The 26,606-nt window shown below is 46.1% G+C and overlaps 1 protein-coding gene across 2 annotated transcripts in view; it reads left to right on the top strand.

Annotated features, from left to right (window-relative positions):
• Nucleotides 1-26,606, top strand: part of LOC138580836 (serine/arginine repetitive matrix protein 2-like) — a 1,087,536-nt gene that overhangs the window by 954,164 nt on the left and 106,766 nt on the right. The window lies entirely within an intron of this gene.

Here is a 26,606-nt window from a genome sequence, read left to right as displayed (position 1 = left end):
TCCATGGGACATTATGAAAAGAGGCTGTTGCTGGGGGGGGGGGGGCGTGTATATATAGCAGAAAAAGTGTTTATTTATTTTGGAATATTTTAATTGACTTTGTCCCTAAAATCTGGGAGGACATTCCATGCTCCTTGGGCGGCGTTAACAAATGATCCCGTAAGAGCTTTGTTAGAATTACAGCGTGGGGGGGGTCATTAGTTGATTCTTGTCATTTGATCTTAAGGCTCTCGCATTGTTTTCTAACCAGCCCATCCCTCAAGTAGACGCCATAAGTTCCAATCAGCATTTTTGTGCAATCAGAAGTAGCCAAAACTGAATTCTGGCCCTTACTGGCAGCCAATTCAGACCTCGCCTTGAATCTGAGACATGGTCACTCCATTTCAGTCCAGTGACCATCTTGACCGTGCTGTTTTGTATCGCCTGAAAGTGATCACACTCTGCTTGCAAGCTGGCAATAAGCAGAATGCAACAATAATCGATTTTTTTTAGTCGATTATAGCTTGAGCAATTGTCTGTGCGTTATTTTGTGAAATACAAGGCCAAATTGATGTAGTAGGTAAATGTTGAACCAAACCACTAATCTGTGACCTCGTATTCGGGTTCCGGTCCAGAATAATGCCCCGAGTTTTAACTTTGCTCTGAACCTCAATTTTGCAGTCTGCAATGGAAAAGCAGTTGGAGTGGGTCTAACTTTTGAATTATCTTTGATGAGCCAACCACCATTGGTTCGGTTTTGTCTTTAAGAGCTAACCTGTTTTGAAGCAATCAAGTTTGGATGATATCATAAACTAGGTTGACCTTGAGCTCATCCTCCTTGTGTGTTCCAATAAGCTGGCACATTGCGTTACATCCGCATAATTTGTAAAAGTGATACTGTTACTTTCCAGCGTGTCAAAAAACAGGATCATGAAGAGATTATAAAGTGATGGGGAGACGCAAGCTTCTTGAGGTACCCCATGAAATAAAGGGTTTAGCCTCCACATCTCCGCCCACCACCGTGCATTGCCTATTATTCAAGAAATAAGCTATCCAGTGTGCTGCATCCCTGGAAAAGGTAGCCACTTCCCTCAGCCTGGTGGTCAATATAGAGTGATCATCCAGGTCTAAGGCTGCAGAAAGATCCAAGATCATAAGCAGAGATGCTTGGCTCCTATCCATGCTATCCAGCAGTTTTACTTTCAAATCAAGTAGAGCAGTTTCCATACCATGGTGCTGTCTGAATATAGATTGGAATTTGTTCAGAATCTGATGTTGGTTAAGATAATCAGAAATTTGAGTATAGGCAACCCTATCTGATGTCTTTAACAGGAGCGGGGGATTAGTGATCGGTCTACATTGTATATTTATATAGCGCTCTTTCCCCACTTTTGTGGCCTCATTGTGCTTTTTTTCTCAGTGGAACACCCTTGGTGACTGTAGTCGGTGTGATTGGAAAGTTCTAAGGGGTTTAGTTTAGTAGATGCATGTGTGCATGTTGCCGTTCTATGACTTGGGTGGCTGGCAAGGCGCGACTAAGCAGCCCAAGAGAGGACAGGCACATGGGTGGGTGCTGGTGGGGGTTAGAGATAGTTTGCTATTGAGTCTGTGTGGCCGGCTATACCAAATTCCTTTCGGGTGGTGATCGCCGTATGCTAGTGGCAGAGGTGTTGAGGTATGTCTGATGTTTCAGTCTGGACGGCTATGTGTGCACTAGACCGGATGTGCTTAGCCATAGGCGTGTTCTATCATGCATGGATGCTTGGCCGTGCCTGCGGCCCATGTCCACGCTAGTCGTGTGAGATATACGTACCTAGGCTGCAGTGTTGCTCCAGGTCTGTACCTGGGGTGGTGGGGGGAGCGGTTCATAATGTGGTAGGTATCCCCATATATTGAGCCGTGATGGAGGATACCCTTAGTTGTTAGCAGTCAGCAGACATAGACACAGCTTCTTTAACAAGGGTAGAATCCACGCCTTTTTTATACCATCCAAGATCTGGTTTTCAGCGAAAGAGGCGTTTACAAATTTACATATAGCCAGTAAACGCTGAGTCAGACAGGTTTTAATAATCATTGATGAGCCGGGGGTCACCACTACATCTGGAGTTCTTAAGCTTCGTGATGACCTTTAGCAGTTCTTAACTCCACCTGAGAACCTGCCATGTATTGCGTCTGCCGTGCTGAACAATCTAATGATTAAACATCAGCTTCTGCTCCTCAATTTCTTTTTTAATATGCACTAATTTCCCTTCCATGGAATCCTGTATTTTATTACACCAGTTATCTGCCAAAATAATTTCCTTGTCTGATCCCAAAAGGGTTTCTTGTTTGCTAAGGATCGTAAAAAAATTCCTTGCTCTCAGAGCCGGCCTTAGAAATTCTTTCATTAAGCATTTCCTTTTTGCCAGTGGTAGAGCAGTCTTTTAGTCCTAAAATGCTGTTCTAGACCTTATCAGGTTATTGGGGTCCTGGTTTTTCCTCCATTTGTAAAACAATTTGTTTTACTGATTTCAGCTTGTGGAGCCCTGTTAAACCATTTGTTTTTCTTATGCAAGTCCGAAATTTATTTTTTCTTAAGTGGGGCTAAAATGTCCAGTTTCCTGACATGTTCGTAGGAGTGGATTGGTAGTGTCTTGCAAATCGTCTGTTAATAGATTTTTCAGAGCCGTGAACTCGAGCAGTGGCATTAGAGCCTCCGAAGTAATTTTCTTCCCGTTTCTAGCGACAGTATATTCAATCCTGTTGGCTGGTTTCCTAGTCACAGAAGTTGCACCTGAAGAGAAAGTTAGGGAAGGACCACTGATAAGGTGTTTGGTTGTGCGGTTGCAGCTTAAGTGGCAGCAGAGTGCTCTGGGGCTTAATGGTCTGGGGATCCTGGGATGAAGATTTGCTGTTCAGTTCGGCAGTCTCTCAGCGTCTTCGCAATGGAGAACTAGCTTCTGAGTGTGGCGTTGCCGTGATCCAGTTGTCCCCACTGGATGAAGAGAAATGAGCACTGCAGTCTGCTCCTTATGGTAGCCTGGAGAGCCAAAGCTTTGCCATTGTATTTCTTTTTTTTTTTTTGGTGCAGCAAAGTGTAGGACATGGCAGAGGTTCAGTCCTTCCTTGAACAGCAGGCCTTCCAGGTATTGTGGTCGGTCAGGAGGAGGAGACAAGCCAATGCGTACCATATCCAACAAGGTTTATTATAAAAATAAAGAAAATGCCTACCTCTGCCTATCCAAAGGGTTAAACTAAGGTGCTTGTCAATAGTGTAGTCCTTAATCAACAGGTCTGTTCGCTGTCCCAAAACGAACCTACCACGATTTCCAAACAAAGTGCAGGAGAATGACTCCCTTCTCCTGGAATGCTTTTTCAGCACTTCCCCAGCGGTTTGCACTCTTCTTGTGACTGTCACTCATTGTGAATAACTAATACAACACTCGAGGGACTATAAATCTCAAGGAGGGGGGGGGGGGGGAGTAAACCAGATATTTGAGATCGATCACGAAAGATACAAACTCCCTGCCTCTTATGGTCAGGTAGGGTACGGTTGGACAAATCACTAGACTTATCGGGAATAGGTCACAAATCAACTCTCTTGACATCAAGTATGTGAGAATTCAACCAGATCACACTGACATTAATCAAAAAACTATAACCGATTTAATACAATTTCATAGAGCACAATAAAAATAGAACATCATAAGAAACATTTAAAATCTCATAAAGTGACAATGTGCAAGTGCAACCTTAAGCTGGTAGAAAGCCTCCCAGGGGTCTACCTGTATAAGGTGTAAGGTGCAAATAGCATGAAGTGCAGAAATACACAGGACAATACCTATTTAACAACACACTCAAGATACAAATACTTTGGTACAACACTGTTGTCAATTTAAAAATTTGTTCGCATAATCATATTGGAAACCACAATTCAAAAGGACAAGCAGAAACCTAAGATGTAGAGTACTTAACAATTCTGATTACTCTATGGTTGGTACTTTTTGTTTTGTACTGATCTAATAAACAACCTTTGAGAAAATTAATCTCAATCACAACATTTAGTATTAATGTCAAGATGAACCCTACATGTTTCGTTCCTCTAAAATAGTGTTATTATTGGAACTCATTGTGACCAGTATGATCGCTCCAATCGTCCTATTAGGTTTTCCAACGCTCGTGGCTATGACTTCCCATGTAACTTTCATACCCCTTCGCCCCGCCCTCCAGCTCTCTGCTTTACCTTTTGAGTTTAATGGGGCTACTTCACCGGGTGGACGTGCTTCCTCGCTTCTATTTCATACTCCTATGGCCTTTTCCCTTTCCTCCATACTCTGTGGGCATCCGTCCCTAGGGACTGGAAGCAACCTTTGTCACCAGAAACAGTGGTCTTCCCCTTTAAATGTAGATGCGTGCAGGGGCGTGGGGCTAGGAGCATGCGCTCCCCTTACTCCGCCCACCGGCGTCGGTCCTCTTTTCTGCATCGGAGAGTGGACCGATTTCACCAGCACTGTTGCCTCTAATCTGTGCACATGTGCACTTGCCCAACTTCCTTCTGGGTGCCGCTGAGAAGAATTTCAGCAGCGCACACAGACAAGTCCCACCTATTCAAAAAGATGTAATAATGCACAAGGCACAGCAGCTACCTAATATTTTCTTTCTCTCAAAACGAAGCAAAATTATATGAACTGGTATAGATATTCTGGTCTAGCCTATTTACACTGCCCTACTATACAAGCTTGACCTTAAAAACCCCGAGCCCTAAAAGTAGAATACATCCACAATAGGTTAAAAACGAATATGAAAAAGTTACTGCCTGAGCAGAAGATATAATTAAGTGATATCTGAGCAAATTAACCAAATTAGTCCCCTCCCTACCCATGACTCCTATACTTAACATTGTCACACTTATCTTTATGACTCAAATTTCCACCCCAGGCGTCATTCAGATATATTACCAGACAACCTTGACTCTGCCTAGCTTGGCTCTGCAAATGGTTACCAGAATTGTACCTACATACACTTGTTTTATGTTTCTAATATGAATGACGTTTAAGCACAAGAATGCGTTACTTGCTGCTCCTTAGAAAAAGCGTCAACTTTAGCCCAACTGTCAGCTCAAATATCAGCTACTGAGTGCAAGTAACCAGGAAACTTGAATGTGTAACCTCATCCCATGATTCTTATTCTGTGTACATATGCCACACAAGCACTTTGAAGCAGCCCCCTTTGCAAGTTAATATTCTGAAACTCAACTAATAATTTGCCCTCTAAGGATTTTGAGTAAGCAAATGTCATGTCTACTTTATAAGCGGAGAGCAACCTTGCAATATCATTTACCTGGCCTGCAAGGGAAAATGGGTATGGACTATGCCTGCCATTATTAGTATATAGTATTAGGGCGGCTGATATTCAGATTACTACAATGCTTTTTACACAATCCTCATCCTCAGGTGACTTCAATAGCTAGGGTGCTGTTGGCATTAATATATCACTGTTGCATTTAGAATAGTCTTGGGAGTAGTGTCAAAGAGAATAGGGTTCAGGATAAAACAAGTATTCACACAGTTATTCTCAAGTGGCTAAGTACTTTCAATACAACCCCCAATGCAAAGTCAGTTATCCCTTTCCTAGAAGGAAGGCAAAAACACGCAAGCAGAAGAGTCATTCAGGGAGCCTAGGCCAGCCAATGTTAAGTTAGAAAGTCGAGGTGAACTGAAGCACTTCTTGCAGGTAAGTAGAATGTCTTTTCCAATGTTTCAAAAGTCTTGGTAGGATACAAGAAAATCAAAGTAGGGCCACAAGCTGATTAGGCTTGTGAAGTGAAGAAGCTTCAAGCAACTCTACACGTGCAACCGACCAAGTCTCCAACGAGGACAAGTGGCTACACAACAAGAGGTAAGTTCTCTTAGACTTTCCAGTACCTTTAGATTGAAGAAAAAGTGTGGCAGATTACATCTGTTCCTGTGCAGCTCTGCAGATCTCGCTGTTCGTGGGCCTCAGTTGTGGGGACAAGAGGGAGGACTTCTGGGGGACTCCTGCACTGCAATGGGACGGTCACCGCTCGCAACCAGCAATCTTCATACAAGTGGCACTTCAGTGTTTCAGCTCCTCGCGACTACCGCAAATAGCAACACTACAGTTCCTGGCTGTCGAGATGGGCTTTGCTTGCTTCTGGGGTCCCGCACTCTGTTGGGGCTCAGGCCTGGTCAGTCCAGCTTCCTGGGAGTCAGGTGGATTTTCCTGGAGGAATGCACACGAGCTAGTGTTCATCTCCCTGGCTATTCGTTTTTCAGCAGCAACTCTGTGGAAATTCAACCAGCTTCGAGAGGATGTCCAGGTGGCTTACTTTAGAGTTGATTGGTCCCACCAACTCAAAGGGAGAAGTCATCCTTGCAGGAGCTTCTCTGTCGATACAAATTTGAAGTTTCAGCACAGCAGCAGGGCTTCACTGGGCAAACCAAAGGTCCAGGAGTTGCAGCAGGCGTCCTCTTCAAGTTCTTCTTAGGATTCCTTCGTCCCGTGGTCGACTGTGCCTTCCAAGCCAAAAAGCCTTGCCTTTTATGCATCTTGCTCCCATTCATTCCAGCCTAGCTGTCAGTCACCCAGCAGGGTGGCTGTCCTTGCCGTACAGTCAGCCGGCCAATCACCACAGATTGAATTTGGGTCTCCTAGGAGACCAAGGACAGGGAGTTTGTCACCTCCCTCACTTCCTGCCCACCGTGGGTGAATTCACAGTGAATCTTGCCAAAGGCAAAGTGAACAAAGGGACCAAACCTGGTTTGGCGCGCAGAGTAAATCTTAAGAAGGGCCTTTCCACAAAGAAATAGGGAAAAAAGATGACCGGGCCATTTTGACAAAAATGGCACCCAGGAGTGCTTTACCATGGCTGCGAACGCAGCCCACGGTAAAAACACAGTGGTAGTTAAAAGTAAACCACTGCCACCATCCATTCAGTGAGGAAAGGGTCACCAACATGTTACATGAGAAGCTAGACAAACGGGATACTAAGTAACCCCTCCAGCACCCTATTGTAAGGTAGTTTGTGCTGGGTCTAGAAAGCTACAAATGTAAGTAAAGTCAATTTCATTTTACTGCTCTGGTAAACAGTAGTTTATCCCAGAGATGGTATTTAAATTTTGGGGAATCTGAAAGACGTCCCTGTGTCGCTGCACTGAAGGTGCTGTGTGACACAATATAAAAGATGCCTAAGGAGTTTGTCAGACTCCACAACCAAAGGAAACAGAGTACAAAATCACATTAAAACACATAAAAGAGTGGGAAAGACTCACTCTCTCCAGGTTAAAGCCTCAAAATCCAGCAAAGTTGCTGGGGGTCTCTAAGGTAGAGGACATTAGCACATTTCTGAGAATTCTCCCTAACGCCCAACAATTAAAAGGTGGGGTATGTTGCAAACAATCTCATATAGGCTTCATAGTAGTTGTGCACTTAAAGATTCATGGCATTTTCTTAAACTGCTCAAACCTGTTTTGCATTTCTTAAACCTGTTTTGCATTACAAAGTATTGTGGGTATGCAAATATCCCAGTAAGTGTTTTACTGCTACAATCCCTCTCTTTTTACAGAGCCCTGACAACTGGTAGGAGGCTAGCACAGGTGCCAGGGTGGGGGTACAGATGGAAGGTTCAAGAACTCCTTTGTACATGGAAGGAAATGTTAGTTTTTGGAAGGATAGGCTACTCTAGTATCAGTCTAAAACTGTGCCTTGGGTTTCTTTATCTGCTCCGCTGCTGTGGGCTTTTCAATATGTTTGCGTTTATTGCCTCTAGCATCCTCATGTATCTTGTCCAACTGATAATAGCAAATTTCATAAGAGGGGTCCCTTGTTAAAGAAGGAAGCACTCAATCTGTTGGACCTATGAACATTGCTGCTATTGACTTAGAAGGCAAATATTTGATTTTCTTCAACAGTGCTCCAGACGAAACCTCAGTAAGACTCTAGTGCAATTGTCTTGGCTATGGTGAGAAAGGGTGTGCAAAACTCTAAGCTGTATTATGTATCCTGTCCTATCCCTTCCTATGTCAGGGTTACAAGGAGGGCTAGGATATGATGCGATTCCTACTCAGAATCAAATGATTTTTCAGGGAGTAAGAAAGTAATTAGCTTTGCCAGTAGGGATATTTCATGTTGGTTAAAAAATGTTCTATACCCTTAAAATTCCTCTTGAGATTGGGCAGCATTATTGAGTTTCTACCACTGCTCTGCAGGTCACTGATTCCAAAAACTATCAGTGGAACTTTGTGGGTAGAAGCAGGGTGTAGGTTCCTATAGGTTCATGGTTTCCCGTTTTTGTTTGGCACATTTTCCTTTTTTAGGGCGTAACAATGGATCAGATAGATGGAAGGCTGGTTTTGAGCAAATGTCACAGCTAACAGGACCACGTATTGTGGATAGCAAGCCGAGGCCCAGGAATTCTGATCATATTCTGTGATGCAGTTATTCCAATGCAATTATAGTCTTTGCACACATTTTGAGGCACTGTCTACTGGCCCTTGAATTACTTCATTAAATTGGCACATGAATTCTTCCTTTTTGCATGTTTTCTGACACATTCCCTTTAGTTGCCATTATTTCATTTGCAAAAATGTTATCCTGTCTGAATTTTTTTGACAGCCACATCAATAAGTGAGATGTGCTTTTTTGTAATAAACAGTATTTTTTTTTAATTTTTTTTTATTATTCAAAATGTGATTTTACAATACTGAAACTTTGTAGTAAACTACAATAAACTTGTCTTTGTGTTTTCTGTTTTGGAGGCTTATTCTTTACTGTTTGCTGTTAACATTTAGTAGATTCGAGTCAATGTGTTCTAGCATTTTTGCAGTTGCTATTTGCCACGTTGTTTTATCTCCCCCAATGAGTCTGCACCACCACAATTGCTCTTCTGGCAGTGTGCTGAAACCCGGTATCATTGGCAGATAGCACTGTCTAAGTGCTGCAGTCGCTGTACATGCCATAAGTAAATGTCTTATTGTCTCCTTTGGAGGTTGTGTGTCGTTGGAACAGAATCTGCAGGTGTTTGACTGTGCTTGTCCTCGAACATATCTTAATTCATTTGTTTTGAACAGGTTGAGCCTAGCTCGTAGAATTAGGTTCTGTGCTTGCCTATTTGTAAATTGATTTATGTAGTTTTGCAGTTCATTTCTTTTTACAGTGAAACTTGGTAAATGAGCGATGAGTTTTAATGTCGCGGTATCGTCAATCGTTTTGGCCCAGTCCATATCTTTTATTTTCTTTAGCACTTTACATGGATTTGTGATGAGTTCGTCTTCATCTGAGATGATTGCATCTAATACTTTTTGATTTTGCTTTTGCCAGTTGGTTATCATATCACAAGTATTGTTGTTCATTTCTTGTTTAATGATACTGAAGATTTTGTTTTTGCTGTCCATTCTGCATTTGCGGTATAACATGAAGTCATTGCAAGTTGCGCCACATTCTAGAGATTGTAAACTTAATTCGCGTTGTATTGCTGCCCCAGGAGTCGAATTTGGTAGTTTAAGAACTTTGCGCCAGAAATGTGCTTCTAATTTGCACCAAACTTTCTGTGGAATCATCGGCATGGCTTCTATGCCATATATGATGGTGGGTACGACCTTCATCTTGTAGAAGTTTATTATTGGTTTCAGGGAGAATTTTCCAAATTTGCTGTCAACTTTTTTTGCTTGAGTTGCTAGTTTACTCATTTTTGTATGTAGTTCCTGCTGCATTGTGGTTTCATGGAGGGAACTATCCATGTAGACTCCTAGATAATTAAAGTTTGAGACCACTTCAATTTTGGTCTTGCCCAAATGGCACTGAAAGTTTTCCTTTCTTGGGTGACATTGGAAAATCATGATTTTTGTTTTATTGATATTGATTTCCAAATGATTGCTGTTGGCGTAGATTAGAAGGGCGTCAAGTTTGCGCTGCAGCCCAATTTGGGTCTGGTCAAAAATTGTTAGGTCATCAGCATAAAGTAGGTGTCCGATTTGCGTTTTCCCCAGTGTTGGTGGGAAGACTCGTGTTTGACTTCCCATATTTTGAATGTCGCCGATATAGGTGATAAAGAGTGCTGATGCCAGTGGACAACCCTGTTTGACTCCTCGTGTGGTGTTTATTTTGGCTGATAGTCTCCTTCACGGCTGAGTCTGACTCTTATGGATATGTCATGATGCAATGCTTGAATTGGCTCTAACAGAGCGTGGGGACATTTCCATGCTTCAAGTTTGTTCCAGAAGAGGGATCTTTCAACTCTGTCAAAGGCTTGAGAGAAGTCAATTTAAGCTGCGAACAGACAGTGCTTCTTTTCTAGGGTTTTTGCTTTTAGTATACTGCACAGTAGTATATTGTATGTTGTACCTGTGTTTCTTGAACCCAGTTTGCATTTCATCATTACATTCTGCACAGGCCGCCCATCTTTGAAATCTCGTCGAGAGTAATGAGGCGTATACTTTCCCCATGACATCTAGTAGGGCAGTCGGTCGAAAGTTCGTTGGATCCGTGAGGCTGCCTTTTTTATAAATCGGTACCACGATTGCTTTGGTCCATGATTGTGGCACTGATCTCGTTTCAGTGCATCGCTTGAAGATGACGCTTAGCAAGGTAGCCCATTCTTCTGGATGACTTTTTAGTTCTGCATTACTGATGCCATCTGGGCCTGGTGCACGCGAGTTTTTACATTTTTTGATGATGTCGATAATATCCTTTTCAAAGGGATTGTGTCCTCCGACGTATTCCTCATCTTAGATATCTCCTTCCAGCTCTGCTGGCCTCGGAAATTTTTTTCTCCAGAGGGCGCTGCGCGTCGACGTCCTCCGAGTCGATGTCCCTCGACAGCCGCCGTATCGATGTCGACGTCATCCTGCCTATAAAGGCCGCGCGCAGCGTCCGTTGCTCAGTTCCGTTTTTCCGCGCTTACTCAGTGCCTCGGAATACCGTTGCTCAGTTTTTGTCAGGTTAAATCTATTTACCTCGAGTTATTCGATCCGGACTCGATGGCTTCTTCGTCGGAACCGACAACTCCTCGATCCGGCTTCAAAAAATGCCGAGATTGTGGGAAAAAGATGTCGCTGACTGACCCTCACAGAGTTTGTCTGTGGTGTTTGGGAGCTGAACACCATTGTTCGGAGTGCGAGGACTGTATGTCCATGACAGCTAAGGCCCTGAAGGAGCATAGGAGGAAGCTGGAGAAAGGTAAGACTTTTAAAGCTTCTTCTTCGTCGACTAAGTCGAGACATTCGTCTCCTCGTCACCATTCGCGTTCCAGGTCTCGGAGTGGGTCCCATCACTCCTCGAGATCGAAGCACTCGAAGAGGAGACGTTGAAGATCCCCTTCTCCGTCTTCCTCTTCCTCTGTTTCACCAAAAAGAATCCCTTGCCCCACGAAACAAAGTTCCCGGGCTGAATGGGAGGAATTCCGCAAAAATATGATGAGCGTCTTCGAGAAAGCGGCCTCGACCCCCTCGAAGACTGCCGAGAGCGATGCTCTGGTCGAAAGACCCGAAGGTCAAAAACGCTGCGAGTCGCAGTACCCGGCGAAGGAAACCTCTCGAGCGCGTCTAGAACCCTCGAGTAGGACTATGACCTCCAAACCTTCCTCGAAGGTTCCGTCGACACCGTCGACGAAGGTTCCGTCGACGCCGAGGTCGGTGTCTTCGACGCCGTTGTCGAAGGGACCTTCGACACACGGGTCTGTCGACTCGACGGCAGCTTCGACACTGGCGTCGACGCCAAGAAAAGTCACGGTCACGACACACCCAGTGACTATCCCCAGGTCCTCGGACAATGGTTTCGAGATTGTCGAGTAGAATTCCAATTCTGTCGAGGTCATCGAGGCCTCCGCCTTTGTTTTCGACGCCATGCTCGAAGCCTTCGACGTCGACGACATCAACATTTTCGAGGCCGATTATGACAAGTTCGGCACCCTCTGCCTTGGAAATGGGATTTACACCCTTTGAGTTCAGAACAATTGAGAACTATATCCTCAATTATGGAAGAGGGTGAATTGTCTGAACAGGAAGACACACATTTGAGTTGCAGGGACCTGTAACCCCAATTAGAGAGGAATTTTCCTCTGAAGAACGCAGGTTAAAGGATCTTCATGATTCCTTACATGAGGCAAGTGGGTTAGACACTTCTCCTGAGGTGGAGTTTGCTAGGCCAGACCCGGGGAGCATGCTGAAGCCCCCTAGAGAGCCTTAATGGGCAGGATCACAGATTTTATGGGGTGGTCTGCACCTTCAGAATCTTTCCAACAAGATGACCTCATGGATATTCTTGACAAAGGCCCACAGGAGGATCCTGTGGTGCCTTTTCATAAAGCTCTTCAGAGGAAGATTATGACGAACTGGGAAACCCCAGATGTCGTCCCGGCAGTAAATAAACTGTCTACAAAATATAGAGTATCCTCTACAGACCCGGAGTTTTTGTCTAAACACCCATCCCCAGAAAGTCTGGTGGTACAGGCAGCATCATCTACCGATGTCAAGACGGCTTATCCTACCGTCCCACAGGACAGGGACGATAAAAAATATGATGCTATGGCAAAGAAAGTTTTTTTCGGCATGTATCATGGCGTTAAAATCTGTTAATGCTACTTGCACCCTTGCTAGATTCAGCCACACACTTTGGGAGTGTGCTTCTACAGCGGCTGACTGCATCCCGGAGGGAGAAGAGAGGGAGGCGTTCCTGAAAATCATACAGGACGGTAAAGACGCTATGTGCGAATCCCTCCAGACGGGCATTGATTCGGCTGACAGTATCAGCAGAGCAATGGCGGCAAGTACATCAACCAGGAGATTCGCCTGGTTGAGAAAGTCTGGTTTTGCCCCTGATGTGCAAGCCAGGCTCTTGAACATGCCATTCGTGGCTCTTCTTTGTTCGGAAAAAAGGCGGATGACAGTTTAGAGAAACTGCAAACTTCAAAAGCAGCAGCAAAATCCCTAGGCGCTGCAATCCATCAGACACCTTTTCGTCCCACAGGAACCTCTGCGAGGGGCAAGTCCTTTCGCTTCTACTCCACATTCGGAAGAGGTAGAGGACGTCCGGCTCAAAGGGGACAAAGAAGAACTACCCGAGGTGGACGGGGTAGATATTCAAAAGCCGCAGCAACAGCAGGTGCCTCTTTACCATCGGCATCCGCATCAGCCTCCCCAAAACCACTCTGAGGACTTTCCTCACAGGACACCTGTAGGAGGCAGGTTGACTCAACATCTGGCGGAATGGCAGGCTATCACGTCAGATGCTTGGGCATTGGAAACAGTTGCCCAAGGTTACTGTCTGCCTCTCCTACGCATACCTCAGTCATCCACCGGGGATCAGCTCTCAAAGCTCCAGATCCGCTCCTCTTGCAGGAAATTTTCGACCTGCTAGAGAAAGGTGCCATAGAACCGGTACCTGTAGCGGAGAGGAACAAGGGCTGGTACTCCCCTTATTTTCTCATTCTAAATAAAGACGGAGGACTGAGACCCATCTTGGACTTGCGAGAATTGAACAAATTCCTCAGGAAAGACAAATTCAAGATGGTCACTCTTTCTCAGATCCTCCAGGCCCTTCAGTTCCAGGACTGGTTGGTATCTCTGGACCTTCAGGATGCTTATTTCCATGTGCCTATCCATCTCAAACACAGGAAATACCTGAGGTTCGCAATTGGCAACTCTCCCTATCAATTTCGAGTGCTGCCATTTGGGCTGACCTCCGCCCCGAGGGTCTTCACCAAGTTAATGTCGGTAGTGGCGGCAAGTCTAAGGAGGGAAGGGATTCACGTCTACCCCTACCTGGACGATTGGTTGATCAGGGCTGTCTCTTCGGAACAAGCTCAGATCCAGCTAAATCATGTGTGCCATTCCCTTCACAAACTGGGCTTCTCCCTCAATTTAAAGAAGTCACAAATGATACCATCACAGAGACTCCAGTTCATAGGAGCGATCCTGGACACTTCCCTGGGGAAAAGCCTCGCCACCAGAGGTGAGGGCTCAAGATATTCTACAGATGGTTACCAAGTTCCAAGATGCCCAACGTCTCCCAGCCTTCGACTTTTTGAGGTAGCTAGGCCTCATGGCATCCTGCATTTTCCTAGTGCCAGAGGCTCACCTGAGAATGAGATCCCTCCAGTGGCCACTGAGGACTCGGTGGTCACAATTCTCAGGGAGAATGACAGATCTTCTTCAGGTTCCCGACAGGGTGGCTCGGGACCTTCAGTGGTGGGCCTGTCAGGAGAACATTCTGAAAGGAGAACAGTTTTGGCAACCCTGGCCGGAGATGACCGTAGTCACGGATGCCTCACTCATGGGGTGGGGAGCCCACGCCAACGACTTGACCATCAGCGGTCGTTGGTCTCCATCGGAGTCCAGACTACATATCAACCTGTTAGAGCTGAGAGCCATCAGACTTGCGCTGAAGGCGGTCCTGCCAGCTGTACAAGGGAAAAACGTCCTGATAATGACGGACAACACAGTGGCCATGCATTACCTCAACAAAAGAGGAGGCGTAGGATCACTACCCCTGTGCAGAGAGGCTATGCAGCTCTGGTTTTGGGCAATCCAAGAAGGAATCTGGAATCTATCGGCAGTTCACCTAGCTGGAGAGAAGAACTTGACAGCGGACGCTCTGAGCAGGCAGAGCACAGTCTCCCACGAGTGGGAACTAGCTCAGGAAGTCCTTCAAGAGATCTTCGCCCTTTGGGGAACCCCTCAGGTGGATCTGTTCGCCACCAGCGTCAATAGGAAATGCGATCTGTTCTGCTCAAGGGAATTTCCCCCGAGAGGAGCTCTGGGAGACGCGTTCATAGTGGACTGGGAGTTTCCGCTTCTGTACGCGGTCCCACCGGTCCCTGTCATTCCTCAAATGATCAGGAGGTTGAGAAGATTCCGGAGAATCATGATCCTAATTGTCCCGGATTGGGCCAGGAGAACGTGGTACCCAGACCTTCTAGACTTGTCCATCTGCCCTCCAATTCAACTTCCACTCAGAGAGAACCTACTCTCACAGAAGGGAGGTCAGGTTCTCCATCCAGACATCAAAACCCTCAACCTTCACGCTTGGCTTCTGAAAGGTTGAGGTACAGGGATTGGGACCTCCCTGATGATGATATGGAGGTGTTGCTTTAGGCAAGGAGGCCAGCAACAAAGTCTTTATACCGCTGCCGTTGGAACAGATTTTGCAGCTGGTGTAGAGAACAGAATATCGACCCCTTTTCATGTGGTACACCAATGGTTTTGTCCTTCCTTCTATATTTGGCGAATTCAGGCCTTCAAGTTGGCACCATTAAGGGCTATCTCGCAGCGCTATCCATCTTTAAGCGCACTGCGGAAGAACCATCCTATTCAAGTTACCCTTGGTAATACAGTTTCTAAAGGGGTTAACCAATGTTTATCCCCCAAGACCATTCCAAGTTCCCCTATGGGATTTAAACTTAGTACTAACTTTCCTGATGGGCACACCTTTTGAACCACTCCATTCTTGTTCGTTAAGATTCCTTACCCTTAAAACTGTTTTAAGAGCACTTACATCTGCTAGAAGGGTGAGCGAATTACAAGCTCTTTCTTGTAAACCCCTCACACAATATTTCACAAAGACAAAGTTGTCCTGCAAGTGAAGCCTAATTTCCTCCCAAAGGTGGTTTCTGAATTCCATATCACTCAGAAGATTACCCTACCATCTTTCTATCCTCCTCCTCATCCGGGGAAAGAGGAAGAGAGGTTACACAGGCTAGACCCCAGAAGGGCTTTAAGTTTTTACATCAGTAGACTAGCCAGGATAAGACAGGCAGACCAGCTGTTTGTAGGTTACACAGGTCACAAGCTGGGGTTACCAATAACTAAGCAGACCATTTCCAGATGGATCATTCTAGCCATTCTAGAATGTTATAAACTGGCAGGGAAAGAGCCCCCTCAAAACCTTAGGGCTCATTGACCAGAGGTATTGCAGCTTCATCGGCCCTCAAAAGAGGCGTGCCGGTTAAAGACATCTGTGCGGCCGCTACATGGTCGTCTGTCCATACCTTTACACGATTTTACAATTTGGATTCCTCCTCCAGTCAAGAGACTAGGTTTGGAAGGGCTGTACTGCATTCTATTCATCAATAGAAGACAGCGTGAAGTCAGTACTCCCTCCTCCAATAATAGAATACTGCTATGGGAGCCTATCTAAGATGAGGAATTCGACGGGATGTTCCTCCAATGTATTCCTCATCGACCCTCCCATCCATCCCCACAGTTCTACTTCCCTTGTTGTTGCAGCTTACGCTCCTTCAGGGTGATTAGTCTAGTCCAGAAAGTATTATTGTGGGCTACAAAACGGAACTGGGCAACGGACGCTGCGCGCGGCCTTTATAGGCAGGATGACGTTGACGTCGATACGGCGGCTGTCGAGGGACATCGACTCGTAGGACGTCGACGCGCAGCGCCCTCTGGAGAAAATATTTTCCGAGGCCAGCCGTGCTGGAAGGACATATCTAAGATGAGGAATACGTTGGAGGAACATCCCGTCGAAAGAACGTTACAAGGTAAGAAGTAACTTGTTCTTCTATCTAGGTTCGAGCATTGTACAGCTTTTAGTTGCGCCTGTGGTTTTACATTTAAATCAGATTTGAAGACTTTGCTGAAGTGACTTTCCCAAGTGTGTTGACTGATATTGTTTAAAATTTGATTGTCCTGGGATTGTTCAACGTTATGTATTAAGGACCAGAAATTCCTACTGTTAAGCGCTTTTGTTATTTGTTCGGCGTCCTCTTGGTACAGTTTGTCTATATGATCTTATCCAGGCTTTGTATTTTGTTTTGATACTTTGAATCTCTGATGTACCGTCTGTGGTAATTTGCGTGGAGGCTGTTCGAAGAGCTCTTCTATACTCGCGCCTTTTATCAATTAAAACTTTATTTTATGCGTGTTTAGTATTTGTTTGTTGCGGTTCCTTTTCTTTTTGTTGTTTGTATATACGGCAACAGTAAAGGTTGGTAGTCGATGCTGGGGCATGTCGCTGAGGTGGTGATAGCCTTGTATTTTGATGTGATTTTGAGAATTTCAGCAGTACTTAGTTTGATTCTGGTGCCTTTCGCGTTTGCCTCAATTTGTGTGTTCATTTGACAGTTTTTGTTGGTTTTGAGGTTCCATGCGGTTTCAAGCAGGTTGTGGTCGCTTGTTGGAGTGTGCCGCACTTTAAAAAGTTTTAGGCAGTGCAACATGGATTTGGATACATAGATGTAATCGATCGTGGAGGCCGAGGATGCTCGCTCCCAAGTTGCTATTCTGTCTGTTTCCACGAACACTTCATCCAAGTTGTATAGCTCACGCAAGTCGGTGAACTTTTGCCAAATTGTGCCACGGTGTGCGGACACCTTTTGTAGTTCTGTTGCATTCATACTAGTTGTTTGGGTGACATTTAGATCTCCACATATCAAAATGTTCTGTCATTTTCGGTTCTTACTGCATCAATTGTCCTTTCACAAAGGTCTATGATTTTTTTTGCGATGATTGCAGCTGGGTTCCAGTAAAGATTTATTATAACAATTTTTGGTAATTCTGTCTTATGATTTTCGTCGCCTTGCCAGGCAATCTCTACTGCCAAAATTGATTGATTTGCAATTATCGTTTGTACGATGGAGGCTCCAGAACCGTTTCGGCAGGCTATCAGGAGACCTGAAGTTGGACGTCCTTTGGTTCCTCTTGCAGCAGGGGATAGAATGATCTGATATCCTTCTAGTGTGGGGGTTTGCTGAAGCCAAGTTTCCTGTAGACAGATTATGTGAAATTCTCCAAGATTGGGGCCTCCTGGAGCAGTCAGATGTATATGACCTTGCGTATTCCATGAACATAACTTGATGTCATTGATGACTTCTATGGGTTCATTACATGTGACTGCTTCCGCCCGCTTGAGTGGCTATTGTTTGCGATGTAGGTTTAGTGCTTTTGGCAACCAAGCCCAGATTCCTGTTTTACTGCTTGAATTTGGGCTTTGCTTGAATTGAGCCATCGGTGTTGAGCCGACTCTTTGCGTGCAGGTTATTTTTGTGGTACCATCTATGATTGGTGTCCGTTGTGGCTTTACCATCTTTTCTTTCTCCGTTGTTTTGTTGTGTACTGAGTCATTCTTGGTTTTATAGTGCTCATTTTTGTTCTTATCGTAATGTGATCTCTGATATTTCTTTGATGTTTCAAGTCCCTTTGTTACTTTGTGGTCTTTCTGAGGATACTCTATCTTTTTTGGCATGCCTCTTGTACTTCGTGGTTAAGGGTTTGTTTTCCGTGGCGTTAGTCTCTCGTTTTAGCTGATTCGATGGGTTCTTCGTTACTGGGTACTGTGAGGTCTTCCACGTAGTAACCAGAATTGTAGATGTCTCTTCTATGTTTTAGATTTTTTTTTAATATGGTTGAGGACGTTAGATGCAGTATTGTGACTGCCCCATGTTGCGTATGCCATGGTTCAACGATTTTCAAGTCGTCTGTGTGAAGTCTCTGTAAATCTTTAATTTGACGCAGTATTTTCAAGACCGTTCTTCGATTTAAAATAGTCTCTTCTTTGATGCAACTTCGTTGGGTCATTCTAATTGAATATTTTGAAACCTTTTTTGTGGGGTATCTCCCGTCGTTTTCTTCAGTTTCTGTGTTTCTTGTGTTTGGAGCGTGAGATGCTAGTTTGTGTGGATCGTTCTGTTTATGTCCTGAGCTGGGATCATGTTTGGTATTGTTAGTTTTTCTTACTTCGTGTTCTCGTTTCTTGGGTGTATCTTTGTACACCTTTAGCGTTAGTTTTTTTTCTCCTTGAGGTTCTTGTGTTTTGTTTTGTGTTCGTAGAGTGGTTGTTGACTCTGTCCGTTGTTTTCTTTTTTGTAAGGCGTTCTTCTGATTTGTTTCTGATATATTTTGTTTTATTGATCTTACTTTGGATAGTCTCCGTACATCTATCTGCGATATGGATTTGCTTGTGCTCTTTTTTTGTTCTCACGGTATGCTGCACACTTTGTTAGAAGATTTCGTTTTTGTTCCAGGGTTTCTAAGTCGCGTTCTTGCAGCATTTCCGCATGTTTTTCTTCTGTAGTTGCTGCAGTCTTTTGTTTCGGTGATTGTGTTTGTTCCGCCTTTTGATTGACTGCAACTAATGCTGTCGGTGAATCAATGACTTCATCCGAATATGTGCTCAGGTTCGTTAGGGGATCCGTTAAATCGAGTTTATCCTTGGAGTTCCGTTCTTTGGTCAGTTTGTTTTTATAGTTTTTACGTTTTCTGAATTTTCGTTTTCCCTCATTGTGGTGGCCGTTGAGCTATTTGCATTCCATTTTGGTACTGCGACTGGTTCTCTTATTTCAAGACTTGAGTTCGATTCTTGTTTTGTTTACTGGAAGTATTTTTTGGGACATCCTTTTTAGTGCGGGTTGCAGCTGTTTCTAAATCGTTATTCGGTTTGTCTTTCCGGCCAGTTACCTCAAATGCCATATGAGGGGGTTGCAACTCTGATCTGACCTTTGTCTTTGGCGTTTGCTTGATTTCACACCAACATTACCGGTGGCGTTTGTTGTCCCGTGGTCACATTGTTTTTACTGTTTATCTCGTTATTGCTTATTGTGTTTTGCTTGGTTTTTTCTTTGTCAGTTGCTTTTATATCGACTGTTAAGTCAATGATGGTCTCTGTTTGTGTTCCTACTTGATTTGTATTGACTGACTTGCTCAGTCGATTGGACAGTGTTGTTTCATTTGTCATTTCTGTATTTTTTACCAATGGTTTTACACGCTTTCTGCATTGTCTAAGCAGTGTCTACAAATGAATAGCCACAATGAACCTGTTTATCCTGACCATACAAAGCTTTTTTTTTTTTTTGTGCATACAAATTTTTCTCTGCACATCAGTCATTTTGGTAAAGAGCTATGGCGTATCTTGACGTTTTGGACTGGTTGAGCACTCCTTATAACGACATAATGTATTTCTGATGTTTGTTAATCTGCTTAGAATCACATGCTGTGCATAGTCTGACATCCAGTGGTCACTGCAGAGTATTGCATTTTGTTTTTCGTAGTCGAAAAGGGGACGTCGACAAGGCGTGTCTAACACTATCCCTATAGTGACGTGGCGCGTCCCCACAATCCCTCACGCGTCGAGGTCCCTCAGATTGTTTTTTTCCGCCCAGATATTGGTCGCCTATACGCAGAGCTCCTCGAGAGACATTGCAAAAAACTTTATTCGACCTTTGGTCGCCCTTAACTTATATTATTACTTGCATCCCTCCTTCGGCGTCGTAGCTGCAAAGCTGTTCACCGCCGATCAAGATCTCCGACGGCGGTGCCTTTGACGGAGGAGGTTGTTCGGCGTTTGCCGAACACGTGGCCTGGCCTCGACGGCCAAATACAGTAGGGAGAGTGGGGTCTTGGGACATTTATTGTTTCTCTTTGAGAATGCCTTTCCCTTTCCCCTCCCTTTCCTTCGGGGGGGTTGTTGCATGCAATCTGTTCCTCAGCTAGGGAAAGGACACCCTTTAGGTTTTGCCCACGTTGCAACGGCAAATTTACCTGGAAAGACTAGCATAAACGGTGTAACCGTTGCTTGCCCCTCGACCACAAAGAAGACGGCTGTGTGCCCTGTCAGATCCTTAAGTCGACGACTTTGAAAGACCGTAGGGTCGAGAGGTGGGCAGCCTACGCCATGTCTAGGTCTGATTCATCACCAGCCGCTGCCGAAAGTGACGAGGAATGTGACAACCCGACGTCCGTTTCGGAAGTCGTAGACGTCTCTAAGGAGCGCTCACGCTCCTCGTCTGTCGACAAGATGAACACCCCGGCGACAAGGACGCACACAGAAAACACTCCCATAAACACACAACCCACGGCTCTTCCTCGTCGAAGAGAGCATTAGCGCCAACGGAGACGCAGGTCCTACCAGCGGCCTCCTCAGACCGTAAGAGTCTGAAGCCTCCCTCGCAAACGCGACTAGCGACTGGGCTACCCACAGATAAGGGCGCTATCACCAAACCGCCAGACGCGCACCGGCAGAGAGCGCCCGTCGGCGTAGAGCAAGCGACGCCTGTAACGTCGACACCGGAGATACCCTCGACAGACAGTTTAGTTGTCGAGAGCCTGGCGTGGATTATTTCCACCGATAGCCAGAGACGGATGGCAAAAGAGACGTCGGTTACCGCTCATAAGGCTCGGGAGACGCCGAAAAGGTCAGAAGGAAGGCAGGAACCGCCCGCTCCGTCGAGAGGGACTCCTAGCCTACCAGAAGGCTTTTCAGAAGGCGAGGGGAACCTCTCTTCGACGTTATGGGATAGGTCGAATCGTTTTCTAATGGAAGGCCCTCCCTTTTCTCCCCCTGACCTCTCCGGGGTACCTCAAGAAACCCTAGAGAGACTCCAGTTCTGTATGGACAGAATGAGAGGTTTATGGAGACCAAGAGATCAAGAGAGGGACCTCAGGAGGATCCCAGGGCCAAGTACCCCAGGCTGTTTGATTTCCCCCCCCCCCTCTCCAAGAGGATGTAGATTTATATGACCTCACTGGAGAGGACCCCCACTTTCAGGAGGATGATGAATTCTTAGGCAATGAAGGGGAACAAAACCTAGAGGAGGAAGGTTTTAAGACAACCCGGATATGGGTGATGGGGGGCTTCGGAGGAGACCCAGAAGAAGGCGCTTCACAGCCCTGGCAGTCCCCATCAGCGTTTTCAGACCCTGAAGCCATAAATCTGTCCCCACCCAAAGACTCACCTATTAGGAATACATCTCCTATAAACTATTAACCTACCTTTTAATGCGCTCCTACGCAAGGCAGCAGCGTATTTCAAGATCGAGACCGGGGAAACTTCTTCTGACATCAACTTTGTAGAAAAGATCATTAAGGTGAAACCCCCTGTCAGCCAAACCATTTCCCTCCTCGCCTCAGTAAAGAGACAAATTATTCCCTCACTATCCACTCCCGCGTTGATCAGAAGGGTCAACCCGAGGATAGAAAAATGTAGTCCTTCTCCATCTGACCCGTTATACATCAGGGGCCACTCTGTACCAGACTCCTTAGTGGTGACAAATACTAGGAAAAGAGCTGGGGTCCCGCTGTCAACTAGCGAGGCACCACCAGATAGAGGGTAAAAAAATTGTATGCCCTAGGAAAGAGGATTACAGCCTCAGCTGCCTTTTCCGCAAGAATTGCCAACAACAACAACTCTTTGCTGGCAAGTAACACAGATGCACAATGGAGCAAACTACGTAAGGACATTGCGGAGCTACCGGAACCCCTACATACTCGCCTTCTAGCCACGGTGACTGAAGGGAACTTAGTCAACTAAAGCATCATTAAAAATACTCTGGATGCTGCAGAGACGGCTGGGTGTTCCCTAGTCCAAGGAATCCTACTCAAACGCCATGTATGGCTACGTAATTCAGGCTTTAAACCTGAAACACAAGCATCTCTTATTAACAAACCTATAGAAGATGTAAACCTCTTTGGTAAGGCGGTGGATGAGGCACTAGAGACCGCAAAGAAGGAATTTGACACAATCAAGACACTAGACCAAATTGCAAGGACTCCCAACAAACGTGGTTATGGCAACAAACGTTTTTGTCGAGGCCAACGCCAGCAGCAACAGCAGCAGCAATACTCTGCAGGTAACTGGTCCTCTAACCAAGGCACCAGTGGACAATATAAACAAAGAGGACAACGTCGTGGCAAGGGAAGAGGTCTGGGTCCCACCCCTAGAAGTTCCCAGGCCACCAACACCAAATGACTCAAAGATTCAGGTCCCCTCCCATGCTTCGCCGGTCGGGGGCCGGTTAACATCCTTTCTTCCAGCATAGGAGGGTATAACATCAGACCGCTGGGTACTATCAACCATAGCCTGTGGCTACTCTATAGAATTCAACAGTTCCCCTACGTACAGACCCCCAAGGGATGACGCATGTCGCCAGAACACCTCGCCATCCTTCTTCAAGAAGTGGACCAACTACTAGAAAAAGGAGCTATAGAGGTCGTGCCTCTATCCCAGGTAACGGAAGGTGTTTATTCAGTGTACTTCCTTGTACCCAAAAAGGACTTAACCATGCGCCCTGTACTAGATTTGCACCCAGCGAACAAATTTGTCAAACCTCCCTGCTTTCACAGGGAGATTACATGACAACACTGGACATGAAAGATGCATACTTTCATATTTTAATATTGCTAGCGCACAGGAAATACCTCGGGTTCATGATAGAGGTCAAACACTACCAGTTCAGAGTGCTACCCTTCGGCATTGCATCAGCGCCGAGAGTATTCACGAAGGTACTGGCAGTGGCCGACCTGCGCAGGTTGTCCATCCCAGTATACCCTTACATCGACGATTGGCTCATAACAAGGGATTCTTACGAAACATGCTTCCCAAATACCCTAGAGACTGTAGACCTTTTGTTTCAACTGGGCTTCTCCATCAACGAGAAGAAGTCCAGCTTAGACCCCAGCCAGATCAAATAATTCCTAGGGGCTCTAATTTGAACAAAGGACGGCCTCGTCTTCCCCTCCAACTAGAGGGTCCAAAACATGCTGTTTCAAATCCCTCAATATGTGGCCAGTCGAGAGGTCTTGGTACGCAAAGCAATGCGCTTACTAGGAATGGTGGCGTCATGTATTTATTTGGTACCTCACGCGTGCCTGCGCATGCGCCCAATGCAAGAGTGGCTCAACAGCCAGTGGTGTCAGGCCTTGGTTCTCTCGCTACGGTGGTGGTCGAAGGAAAACCTGGTAATAGGGAAACCATTCGCCACCCCCGCAGTGGATGCCACTCTAAGCACAGACGCATCCCTCACAGGATTGGGGGCTCACCTATCCCATCAGACTGCTCACGGAGTCTGGACTCCGAGCGTAGCATCCAAGCACATAAACTTACTGGAGCTACTAGCTGTGTTCAAGACACTGAAAGCCTTCCAGGCACACCTGCAAGGGAAGACTGTGATGGTCCTCACGGACAGCACCACAGCCATGTACTACCTCAACAAGCAGGGGGGCACTCATTCTCCAGGACTGTCCAAGCTGTCCCAGAACATCTGGAAGTGGGCTCTCAAACACAAGTTCCTACTGTCACAAAATGTACCAGGGGAACTCAATCTGCTAGCAGACGAACTCAGCAGAGACTGCCCTCTGCACTTAGAGTACGAATGGCGGTTACACAAAGACATTGTCTTCGACATCTTCACACAATGGGGATTCCCAGAAATAGATCTGTTCGCAACTCTGGAGAACTCAAAATGTCAAGATTACGCCTCCAGGTAAACCCAGAACCAATCCAAGGGGAACGGTCTATCGATACCATGGTCAGGGAAATTTGCTTACGCTTTTCCCCCGGCTCCCGTTATCAACAAGATAGTGCACAAGATGCACCAGGAACAAGTTGCCATGATACTGGTGGCCCCTATGCGGGCCAGACAGCCTTGGTTTGCTCACTTGATGTAGATGTCCCTATCTCCTCCAGTGAAACTTCCCTGCCCGTACAACATGCTGTCACAGGACAAGGGTAGGACACTACATCCATGCCCTCAGACCATGAACTTAGCAGCCTGGCTCCTGAGATCATAGAATTTGGACATTTACAACTCCCACAGAGATACATGGACATTCTCAGGGAGGCTAGAAAGCCTAACACTTGTCACTGTTATTCTAGCAAATGGAAAAGATCTGTCATCTGGTGTAGGGGAAGGAGCATCAACCCAGTTGACTGCTCTCCCACACGAATTGTTCTGTACCCGACTCACCTACTAGACTCAGGCTTGGTGTTTAACTCTATTAAAGTCCATTTAGCTGCACTTTCCACATACACAACTTCCCAACTTAAAGTGTCATGGTGGAAAGTCCCAGTTATTAAAGCCTTCATGGAAGGAGTGAAGAGGATCCACCCTCCCATAGCTAACCCTGCTCCCTGATGGGACCTAAATGTGGTATAAACCAGGCTCATGGGGTCACCCTTTGAACCCATGCACAAAGCAACACTTAAAGACCTCACTCTTAAAACTGCTTTTCTAATAGGCATCACCTCCATTAGGGGAGTAAGTGAACTACAAGCGCTCTCTGTACTAGACCCCTTTGTAACAGTTCACAAGGATAAGGTGGTTCTACGCACACATCCTAGGTTTGCACCAAAATTTATCTCTAAATTCCATGTCAACCAGTCAATATAACTACCAACATTCTATCAAAATCCTTACAACTTAGGTGAGAAGAGCTTGCATACACTGGATGTTCGCAGAGCAGTGATGTTTTATATGGAAAGAACTAGACCATTGAGAGAGACTAATCAGTTCTTTGTCTCGGTGGTAGCTGGAAGAGAAGGAGATGCAGTTTCGAAATCCACTATTTCTAGATGGATTGTACAATGCATCACTCTCTGTTACACTCTTGCTAAGAGAGAACTACCCTTCAAGCCAAGAGCACACTCCACTCGAGGCACCGGGGCTTCCGTAGCTTTCATTGCAAATGTCCCTCTTGAGTCCATTTGCAAAGCGGCAACCTGGAGTTCTGTTCACACCTTTACAAAACACTACTGTTTAGATGCCCACTCTAGATCTGATTCCCAGGTGGGACAAGCAGTATTAAGACATCTTTTCTCTAGTGTTCCTTCTCACAACCCACCTCCAACTCCGGGTACTCCTCGCTAGTCTATGCACAGCATGTGATTCTAAGCAGATTAACAAACATCAGAAGACCATGCATTACTTACCGTAAAAGCATTTCGAGAGGATTGGGGTCCTCCGACGGATTCCATATCTATGACGGGTAATCGCCACAGCTGTGCTGCTTCGGAAACTTTTTTTCGGCGTCTGCATCCTGCGTCGATGCGCCGTCGTCGAGGACCTCCTCCGACCTCATCCGATGTAGTAAGTAGTGCTTCGTGAATCTCGGTTACGCTTCGACTCTTTGGAGTTCTGTTCTTCTTGGTTCTTCAAACCTGTTCGTTTTTGTGAGAAAATCCTTTGTAAGAAGATGTCTTCTACTTCGTCTTCGACCCCGCGTCCGGTCTTCAAGAAGTGCGGGGAGTGTGGGTCCAAGATGTCGGTGACTCGCACGACACCTGCCTCTGGTGCCTCGGGGAGGCCCACGACACGGATGACTGTATCGACTGCCAGTCGCTCACGTCCAAAGCCTTACGGGAACGTAAGAAGTTGTCGGTAGGTTGGGTGTCCAAGCCCCGGAAGTCGAAGTCTGTGGGGCTTTCGACGGATGATTCGAGAGGTGACTCTCCGCGTCGTCGGAAGTCTTGTGGGTCTCCTTCTAGGAGTTGGTCTCGCCACTCCTCGGCCTCTTCGAGGCATTCTCGGAAGCGCCGACAGCGGTAGTCTTCCACGTCCTCTTCTGAGGTCTCTGCCCGGCACGTCGCTTACCCCACCAGCCGTGCGACGCCGGAGGAATGGGCTTCCTTCAGGAAGAAAATGCTGGCAATTCTCGAGTCGCAGGGTACTAAGCCGTCCGCGCCCCCGAGTGGGGTCGGCCGTGAGAGGTCGAGAGACACCGCTCGCAAGAGTGGTCGGCACGAGTCACGGGAGAGGTCCCGTTCGGACAAGGGGACTCATTCTCGACGTACCTGTCATGATGCCTACCCCCGGAGCAGCAGGGCAGGCCCTGCACCCCCGGGAGCAGGCATCATGCCCCTGGGTAAAAGTCCAGCGGCCCCTTATAGGGGCTCTTTGGACTCTGTCCTGGTGC

Source organism: Ambystoma mexicanum, chromosome 3p, assembly GCF_040938575.1.
Source record: "Ambystoma mexicanum isolate Mex_15411 chromosome 3p, UKY_AmexF1_1, whole genome shotgun sequence".
NCBI lineage: Eukaryota > Metazoa > Chordata > Amphibia > Caudata > Ambystomatidae > Ambystoma > Ambystoma mexicanum.
Note: the sequence above shows the minus strand (reverse complement) of the source record. Positions and strands in the feature narration are given on the sequence as shown.